Source organism: Pteropus alecto, unplaced genomic scaffold (genome assembly GCF_000325575.1).
Source record: "Pteropus alecto unplaced genomic scaffold, ASM32557v1 scaffold279, whole genome shotgun sequence".
Lineage (NCBI taxonomy): Eukaryota > Metazoa > Chordata > Mammalia > Chiroptera > Pteropodidae > Pteropus > Pteropus alecto.
Genome location: NW_006443262.1, coordinates 1,203,466 through 1,214,613, shown reverse-complemented (window position 1 = coordinate 1,214,613; position 11,148 = coordinate 1,203,466).

The window sequence follows — 11,148 nt, the reverse complement described above, 5'->3', positions numbered from 1 at the left end:
AGCAGGTTATAGATTTTCTGTATATGTGTACATGAAATTTAAAGAGGCTTGTCTAGAATGCCTTGAGCAAAAAACAAAACAAAACAAAAACAAACAAACAAAACAAACAAACGAAAAATCCTGCCTATATACTCCATCAACTCTTCCTGTTCATTCTCTACTTCAAGCTACTTGTACGATAGTGCGTAGGATAGGTGGCAGAACACACAGTAAAGCTTGACAAAACTGTGTGCCCCCTTCTTACTTCCTCTGGAATTCATGACCAAAGAATTTTTTTCCTTTTTCTCTCTTCACTCTTTCTGTCTCTTTTCCTATTTTTTCTTTTTCTGTCTTTCTCTAAAAGATTGGTGTTCCCCAAAGATATTTTTCATAACCTTGTTTTCTCATTCCTTACATTCTTACTAAGAATTTTATTTGTGCCTGACTTCAGCCACTAGCTATCTGCTCATGACTCCCAGGACTCTAAACCTAACTGGCTACTAAGTATTCCCTAAATGTCCCGCAGGCATCCCATATTCTATATGTTCCAAATTTCATCCTGTTTTCTCACTCACCTCCTCTTCTGACAGTTCATATCCCAATGAACAGCACAACATTTATCCTTTCACCAAAACCAGAGGGCTGAGAGGCATGCAGACCCTGTTAATATCTAAGAGCCGATGTCCCCATTACTTCTTGCTAAAAGAAACATAATTTCATTCAGGTATTGGAGTCCAAATCTTTACAGGCCCTTCTACATACTACAGAGTAGACAGTTGATTGGTCCAGGACAATGAGCTATTCCACTCTCCTTGGGAGCAATTGATTTAGGTATGGACAAGGATATACTGTAACTACTAAGATGTGAGGGACAGCCTCGGGAGAAGGAGAGGTGTCAGGAGATGTTATTGTTCTGATTTTGGTTGTGGTTATGCAAGGGTTTTATGACTGAAGATATGGCAGCCACCATCAGGGCGCAAGTATGAGATGAAAGTCAAATCTTTGCAGGATAGAAAAATGAAAAGCAATCAAATGCTTGATTATGAATTAACCATATACTAAGGAAATATGTTCACATAAACAGATTATCATAGAAATATGTTTTTAATAGCAATAAATGTCTCGATTTCTTAAAATTTTTCTAACTGTGAAAAATCATACAGTGATCAAAAATTTATTTTTGTTGATACGTCATCTGACAATTTAATTAGATCCTCGATTTAAAGCAAATTATTGGAAATAACCTAACTTGTACAAAGATTTATTTATTAGTCTTTTGCTTTTTGTGAGAACACCAATATTTAGAATTCTCCTTTTAGTTGGTGCCCTGGAGCCTTTGTTACACCTTGGGCAATACCCACAGTAAAAGTAGATAGGATGGGAGCAATATGAGAGAATACTGAGTCAGGAAAGGAGAATCTGCTTGTCCCATTGTAGATACCTTCCCGGGAAGGTCTCTTAGAAGAGAAGGAACAAATGGAGGCTGAGGACTTGAATACCGATTCCTCCAAAACTACCCTTAATCACACAACCTTTGGAAAGTCTTCCATAACTCCCAGGACCTATCTCAGTTTGAAGATCATTTACCAAGAAGAGTTGCTGGAGTAGTTAAGATGAAAGATGACAAAGAACATATTTCCTTACTGTATATTGTATACATAATATAGTCATAGACACACACATGCATGTATACACACAAACGCACTCACACTCACATACACACGCACTCTCACACACACATACTCACACAGAAGAAAATCTCTGCTGAATCTTGTCTCTTCCTGGTAACAAGTAGTATCCATTTATAAACAACAAACAAAAATCTCCATGTATAGGTCATCTTTTTAACAGAGGTAAATAATTGACATTTACATTTTGTATTTAATAACTGCTTACTAATTTGTAACATTTTTATAGTATTTTGACCAAATACTATTTAATGAGTAATCGGTCCAGAGGAAAAATTTAAATACTTAAAGTTTTATGGCAACAGAGTTAAAATGAAAACATATGCATATTCTTTGTCACAGAAATGAAAGAGTGAAAAATAAGGGAGAGCTGGGAAAGTTTTATGGGCAGGACTAGAGTAAATATGAATTCAAGAGAAAATGTAAATTTTTCTTTAAAGAATTATTTCTATGTGTATTTTTAAAACTGCATAATATTGGGCATAAAATATCCATAGTATTTAGCTACTATGATATTTAGATTCCCCTGGAGACATTAAAAAAGAGTATTGAAAATATTTTATTTTAAAACATCAATTTGAAAAATTATTTATATTTTTGTCATATCCACAGCAAATTTTAGATGTCAATTAAAAAGTCTGTGAGAGGTTATATAGATTGAGAACTAAAAATGTTTAGAGAATAGCACATTAAATATTGAAGTATACTATTCTATCATATTATTATTTCTAAGCATGAGAATTGTGTTAATGATATTGGGCAAAAAGAATAATCCATCCTTGAATTATTTTATACACAAAAATTTTATGGTTGCAAGTTAACATTATGAAGAAAGACCTCAGGCTTTGTTTCTCTCCTATTTGTATACTTGTGTCTCTCAAATTCTGCAACCTTTCTTTCCTGACAGTTTTTCAAAACACTCTGTTGGCTAATGGGTCCATAGAGATCTGGAAAGTCCCATATTAAGTAATTTAATTGAAATAAGAAGTCCGGTTCATTTGGTGTTAAGTCCTATGTACTCTGGCTTATTCAAGCCAGATACTATTGACAACCAATGCTGAATTCAGACAAATTGGAGGGCAAATTCAGGGCTCTTGACCAAAGAAAACAAATATAACTAGAGACAACCAAGAGACTTAAAACATACCAATGAACATGGAGTCATGGAAAAAGTTTTTTAAAAAGTGTTGAAAACCTATTTAAAATGAATAGCAATACCAAAAACAGTCTCTATGTATGAGCCTATAATACACAGCACTTTTACTAATGATGTAAGCATTAATTGATTTAATCATTCATTCTATATATTCCATGAACTTTACTAGGGCTTGGGATACAAAGATGAATAAGACATTGACTTCATGCCAGGAATGAGATAAGTAAACAAAAAGTGACATTAACCCTGGGTGTAGGAGACTAGTTAATTGGTTATTTGAGTAATTAATGAACAAAAGGATGTGGGCCTAAACTAATGTGGAGTAATAAGGACATAAACATTTTAGATATTTGGACTTTAACATGTTGAAGTGATTGAATGGACATTAGGATGAAGAAGATGAGGATGAGGCTGGGGCTGGCTGGCATTCACCACAGCAGAGAATAAATGAGGAAGAGCTGTTTGGCAGCAGGCGAGGCCCTCGGGCACAAGTAAAGAAAGATGCGTGGTAGATGATGGGCCTCAGAGGGTGACTCTGAAGTGATTTCTCTTATATGGAGACAGTAAGATCACTCTGAGGTAGAGTTAAGAGGAGAAGTTAAGGGACCGAGGGTGGAACTCTGGGGTCACAAGCTTTTCAAGGAGGCAAGAAACAGAAATCTACACAAGTGGCCAGAGACAGGCAGAATAGCCAAGGTTGTCATAAGTCAGGTGAGGTAAAGGCCGAAACACGGGATCGATGGAGGCAATCCTGGCTGGAGGACTTTCAGAGACACGCTGGAGTGGGAACGAGATTACAGAGGGAAAGGGGTAAAGATAATGTGTAATGAGTCATGTTTATTATGCTTTGAAATGTGCTGATAAACCATAATTCATCAAGCTTTCCAAATATTTGATTCACTCTGAGTGAGGTAAATGGAATAACTGGAGAGGATAGAAATTACTTTCCGAACCACAGCACGAGTAACCCAATAATATCACCCTGAAAAGCCAAACATGAGGCAAGTGCTGAGTGGATGTCTGGGCTTGACATTTCTATACTTTTTCTGAGATTTCCCTTGGTTTGAAAATCATTCATCTGCCAAAATACCTAACTTACTACTCCTCTACAAAGGAAAATGCCATCAGAGTAGAGACCACATCTGTTTTAATCACCACCATATATCTTTGCAGCTCAGCACAGGTCCTGGTCCAGCATAGATGACTAATCAATACTTATTGAATAAATGAATAAATAGCTAATATTTTAAAGAAATTACAAATGTTGTATTTGCTAGTATTCAAAGAGCCAGAGTACAACTGATATTTGAGAAGGGAAAAGCCTGGGAGGTAGAGATCATTCCTTTGCCTTTTATTTGGAAAATAAAGCAAATTTAAGTGTACCATTCATGCAGCAAATATTTACTGAGTGCACATGTGCCCATGATATGTTTGGTGTCCATTCTGCTTTTTATAACTCTCTGTTTACATCTTTCCTCGGATCAGCCTAATTATAAATAATGTAAATAAAAAAGACTTCTACAAAACTTTTGAAGTATTTGTAGGGAATGTTTCTTGTTAACATCAAACAAAACCAGTTATACCTTAAGCCAAGCTTATCAAAATTTTCTAGCATACTGTTTTCAAACATAAGCATGGCACATTTTTCTGTAGAGCAAGTTCTATGAATAATATCTATTATTTGTATTTAAAAAATCAATACAGGACTCTTTTTCTTTAATAAGTGGTCTTTAAACTTCATTATAAATTAGACATACCTGGGCATGTGTTAAAAATGTAGATCCCAGGACTAAAAGCAGAAAATCTGATTTTAAGGTTTGGGCTAGAACCTGAGAAATAGCATTTTTAATAAGCACTTCCTAAACACAATCTAAATTATTTGTTTATAATATAATGATCTGGACTCTGGTCCACTGATGAGGGCAAACTTCATTAATTATATCCTCATTAATAAGGACCAGAGGCTAATCTTTTTTCTTTGAGCAAACCATTGAACTCATCTACTCTAAGGACCAGAGGCTAATCTTTTTTCTTTGAGCAAACCATTGAACTCATCTACTCTATGTTTAGAGTAGATGAGTTCAATGGTTTGTGACAGGAAGATGTGAGGGAGATTATTTTCAGGTAATGGTGATGTGTGTTTCCACTTAGGATGCCTTCCTTCACAAGCCTATGTGTTGTGGCTTCTGCAGCTCCATGGAGAGCAATGTGGAGAGAAGACATCCCTGTATAGGGCCCGAGGAGAGAGTCTGAACCAGGCATCTGAACCAGGCACCTGGCCCACAGTGACAGGAGGTTCCTGCCCAGGAACCAGATCATCCGATTCTCATGAGCTGCCTGCCCCTCTCTCCTTCCAGGTCATGGAGTTTGGGTCTCTTTCAGGCAACACAGATTGAGAGTTTACAAGGTCAAGAGGATCCATAGCAGGTATCTATTATGAAGAAAGGGGCCATATAATTGAAGATATTTAACACAAAGAAAATCATAGGTATTTGGCAAAGGCACTTGAGATGGAATAGTGGTAAAGTGTCGAAGGGGCATAGTTTCTGAGACTTGCAGTCAAATATTTGAAAGGCTATCATGTGAAAGCCACAATGAAGCCCTTTCTGGGCTACTCCAGAGCAGGCTGGGGTCAGTGAGCCGGGGAGCCAGGGGAACCCCAATACGATTTTTTTAAATAACAGCTGTAGCTCTTTAAAAGTGAATGGTATTTAGAACATGTAAAAAATCCACAGAGACTGAGCACAGATTGGTGGTAGTCAGAGTCTGGGAGTTGGGGGAGGGACAGAGACCTGTTTCTTAATGGAGACAAGACTTCCTTTGGGCGCGATTAAGATGTTTTGTAACTACATTGAGCTGGTGGTTGCACAACTTTGTGAATGTACTAAATGCTATTGAATTGTACCCTTTAAAATGGATAGTTTTATGTTATGTGAATTTTTTCTCAATAAAAAAAGTAGAGGAATTAATATAAAACCTATTTATGACAAAATTCAATTTAACCATAAATTAATAAAAATCAAATATTGTTCTCAAAAACTAAAAAAACTGTGTGATTGATTCATAGCACATTAAGCCCTTTTCAGAGAAGAAAATATATAAATGAAGGTTTTGTGATTATTCTTCAAGCATGTAAAAGAGACATCTGCCTTGGGTGGAAAGTAGCACTATGTATGATCCAAGTTAACTTGCTTTTCTTTTTTAAAAATAACCTTTATATCTTTAAAATAATAATTTAGTTTTGGTTACAAAAATTCTGCTTGCTATTTGTAGAAAATTCTGAGAATTCAGAAAACATTAAAGAGAAATAGAAGTAATTTACAGTGACCATATAATCTTCTAATACATATGTGTTAGGTCGTGTCCAGTTTTCAACTTTGTAAATAATACTGATGTGAACATTATATGTCAAATACTTAGTAATAAGGAAAATTTTGACATCAAGTCGGCCAACAGATATACATTAATATAAAATATTTAGAAAGTGATTTTCCTAGATAACTTACTAACAGGCAAATAGAATAATTCTGGAAATTGTGACTGAAATTTCCTTCTATATTCCTATGATTAAGGCCCTTTCCCTCATCACAATTAATTGTTGATTAATATTGATCAGAGATTCTTGAAATGTGGCACCCTGACAAGCAGCATCAACATCACCTGGAAATTCATTATAAATGCAAATTTTTCCTCCCACTTCCACTCCCAGATCTACTGAATCAGAAACTTTAGGGATTAGATGAGGGGCTTTAGGGCCCAGCAATCTGTAAGCCTTCTAGATGACTCTGGGTTTTTTCATACATGAGCTTTCTTGTTACATAACTTATGGGCAGAGTGTGTTAATGATATGTATTTTTAATAATTAAATGCAATTACTTTGCTCCTTGCTAATTGCAATGCATTTCTCACTTCTCTGACACATTGATTTAAAAAGCGATACATCTAAGATACTACTTGTTTTAATGTTTTAAGCAGTGTATACAAAGAAATGTCTTAAGAATCATTTCATATAAAGTTTTCATGTAAAATATATTCATAGTTCATTTTGTTGATAGAATTTATTGAAAATTTTTAAGTTACTGTTCAAAAAACTAAGGCTCTGATATTAGTAGAAGTTTAATATTCTTTATAATCCCAGCTACTCTGCCTGAACTCACCATTAAGATGCTCCACTGCAGCATTTTCACCTGGACATAAATTCATTCATTCTCAACAAATACTAGTTGTGAACTTCCCGTGTGCCAGGTACTGTTGTAGGCCACAAGAACCAGAGATATAGTAGATGTGGTCCTGCCCCTTAAGGAAGTTATATTCTAGTGAAGGTGCATAAAGAATAAACTAACAAGTGATGCAAAACAAAGATATTTTTAGATTGCAAGAAATGCTATGAAGAACATAAACCAGGATGACAGGAGAGAGAGTGACTTAGGCTAGGATGTCATTAGATTGAATGGGTAAGGAGGGCCTCCCTGAGGAAGGTATACAACCTGAGACCTGAATAACAAGAAGTTATACTGTGATTTCAGGGAAGAGGGAACAACCAGCATAGGAATGAACTGGGATGAGAACAAGTTGTCACGTTCTTAGAAGAGAAAGGCCCATGTGGCTAGAGCATAGTGAGCTAGAAGGACAGTGTCAGTGGAAAGGGTTGAGGTAGGTAGGGACCAGATCATGTATGACTTATGGACTGTGATGAAGTGACTTTATTGTGTTTAGTGAGAAGCCAGCACAGGGTTTAAAGCAGCAAAATACATGACCTAATTTTATGTCTTAAAAACTTAGAATTCTTGAAGTACAAAGTAGTGCTTGATAGATCTCATGAGGATGGGGAGAAACATCTAAGAAACAGCTCTGGGGCCCTCCAGCCTTACAAGGTCATGCAGTGAAGGAGGAACCAGCAAAGAAGACAAAAAAGGAACAGCCAAAGGTGATTAAGGTGAATGAAGAAGGCCTGGTGTCACATAAGTCAAGGGAAGCAGGTGTTTCAAGAAAGGAGTGATCAACGCTTTGGAATGCCACTGAGATGAAGTAGGTGATGAGGGAAAAAGGGCCCATGGATTTGGTAATATTTAGGCCACTGTCAACTTAACAAGAGCAATTTCAATGGAGATGTTTAACAAGGAAGCCACATTCAATAGTGATGAGGAGAGAACGGGAGGTGAGGAAGCAGAGACAGTAACTACAGGCAACAGCTTTAAGAGATTGCTGTGCATGAGGACATAGAAAGGAGATGGTAGCTGGAATAGGGAGGGGTGCACATTGTGAGGTTATGAAAGGATTGTGGATAATTTCAGTGCGAGGAATGTGTGTGCCATTAAGCTTCAATGAAACAACAAATGATTCCAGTGAATTGTATAAGTCCTCGACACCATCATATTCTCACAAGTCTGATCAATTGAATTTTAACTTTTTCTCTACTCGGTTTTGATGATTTATTAAAAGCTCTTTCCTAAAGAGACCCATTAGTCCAACTTCTTTTTGCCTCTCCCTCTCTATAACTTAAAATATTAATCTCTATTACGTCCCTCCCCCCCTTTAATGAGATCAAAATACATTAGAATTAGATAATATCTCAGAAGTGCTTTAAGTTTCTTGGAGGTACCCTATATCAGCAAGGCTTTTATTATTTTTCCTCATTTACTCATTTCCTTTCTCTCTCTGGGAGGGCACTTCTGAGATTATATGAGGTTGGAATTTATGAGTTAAACAACACAAATACTTAACAACACTAGTACTAGCACTTAAAGAAAAAAGGATAGGGGTCATTGCAAAATATTGTAAATTTTGGGACTAACAATTTTGTTTTGTGGGTTTTCTTCCTGAGGCTGTGTTCCAGAGAGGGAAATAAAGGGTAAAACTCATTAGTGCATCATTATCTTTTGTCTGAAGGAAACAATATGTGGTTTCTGGGCAGCCCACTTGGTGTTTGCATTGGTCCTGGATGTATTTCAAACCAACTATATTGTTTGAACAATTCCCCCTCTTAAACATGAAAAGAACCACCACTAAACCACAGAGTTGATGCTAAATTACTAGGTGATGACTCTTCTGGCTCCTAAAGGTTTCTAGATCTCAGCCACTGAAATCATGGATCTTTCTTCTAACAAGAAAGATCTAAGCTTCGATGGCAGACCTCCCATGCAGTGCCCCCTGCTCCAGCCCCAGTATGCTCCGTGAGCTTCTGAGAAGTTTGGTTTGGAAGCAAGGTCACTGAGTTCGCTCCAACTCTGACTCTTCAGAGCAAGATTTTAGAAACTGCAGTGTATTCCCAGGTCAAATCTGCAAATTCGCAATTATCAGCAACTGCATAATCAATTAATATGTTTGATAATGAAAATCTAGTCTGTTTTCTCTTTATCAAAATGAAGCATCAAATGCATATTGGTGATTTTATTATTATGTTATTCCTTAAGCTTACTTCCCCTCCTTGGGGATTTCATTAGACTTTTTTTTTTTTTTCTTGGAATAGTAATATCAGAAGAGCATCGGTGAGGAAAACTTAAAAATACATTTGGGGTCATCTGGGAAGAAAATACTTCATAGGGATTTCCACTAAGTATCGTACCATATACTCTGTCCCCACTACCTAATCCCCTAACTTTCAAAAACTCAAATCCTGTGTGACATCAATGAAAGGCATTTCAGAGAAGCCAGGATAGTAAAGGTAATACCTTACAAAGCAGCAGTTTTTGTCATCAATGTTATTTCTCTTTGCTTTCACGGTAAAAACAAAATTGCATAATTCCTGTAAATCATGCCCATTAAACTCCTTTCATATAAGTCATAGCGTTGGTTTTCACATATCTAAAGATGTCAAACTTTCTCAATTAATACAGGCTGTAATTGACCTGCTCGTGCTTTGCAAAGGAATATATATTCTTGGAAGAACAAGGGAACACAGAGATGCTGGTGCAGAAGCAAAAACTGTTTTGAAATATTAACATCTATTAAATTCTGTCATCAGTTGGAGGAGAATAATAAAGTCACTTGTAAAAGGCAAAAATTAATAATTTCTTTGCTAAATGTACTTGCTTTTTTGGACAAAAATTCTGAACAGGAAGTATACCCTAAGTTTACACTATGTGGAGAAAAATATGTTCTCCCCTTTTTTCACTTTTTAATTATTTATTCTTCCTATGTCTGAAGAGCAGTGTTGACAATTGAAGCCTACAAATTTCTGGATTTGTCATGTAGATGACTTCATAATAGCTAACTCCATTTGAAAATTTGTTTTGATCAAAGAATTATATCTCATTCAGAAACATCCACCTTGGAAAAAGAAACATCCCTCTTTGTGGCAACAAATTTCACCAGTGATCCTGCCCCTAAATTTGTGCTTTTGGTCAAAAGAAGTTTTGGGTAAAAAATTCCATGCATGGCTTGGCACTATTGAGCACCACTACTTGGAAAACAAAAACTCTCAGAGTACAGATTGTCTTTCCGAAAGACAGCACATTTTTATTTCCCAAATTTATTTCTTGACAGAATGCCAGTTAATTCTAAAGACCAGTGTTCTTGTGAGTTTTCAGAGTGCAATAACTTGTTGTTGTTGATGGTGTGTTGCTTTTTAAGTTTCCTAATTTTGGGAAAGGAACAAACCTGATTGCCATCTTCAAGAGATAATAAGTCTTTGTGGAAGCCAAATGTTAGGAATTGATTAATTTTAATCATACTAAGCTAAAAGCTCATAACTATATGAAGGAATCTTGCAATAGTTTCTTTTAAAAAGCAGATATCTTTGGAAGTTGAAAAATCACCCCTTAATTTTTCCAAATGTATGTTTCACATCTTAGTTTAAGGAAAACCAATGGTTAGTGATGTATATAGAGCTATTTGCTCATGCACTAAATACTCTTGGATTGGGGTATAATTGTAATTGGTATTTTTTCTCTCCCTGCCCATAATAATGGTTCTTTGCTAGTCACTGTTTGGACTGATTCTTCTATAACAACTTTCCTCTAGCGTCTTCATTTTTTTCTCTCCTTTTCTCTCTTAGTGACTATCTTTATTTTCTCATGCTTATTATTTTCGGTAAGAAGACTTAGCTTTTATGACCATCATTTTCCAAAAATAAAATTGCTTTATTCTAATTGGTAAACCAACTAAAGTTAATTATACTAAGTTTCTATATCTATTTTTGAACTCTAGATTAAGGTAAACTGGATATTAGCATATATGGTATTCATTTAACACTTATATTTTTAAAATTTGAAGCCATATTTGGATTGATAAGAGATTAAGATTCTTCCTCAATCTTTTTCTCATAGTCTCCTGAAATTAATTCTAGGTGTTTTTCTAGTATATTCTGGGAAATATTTTGAAAAA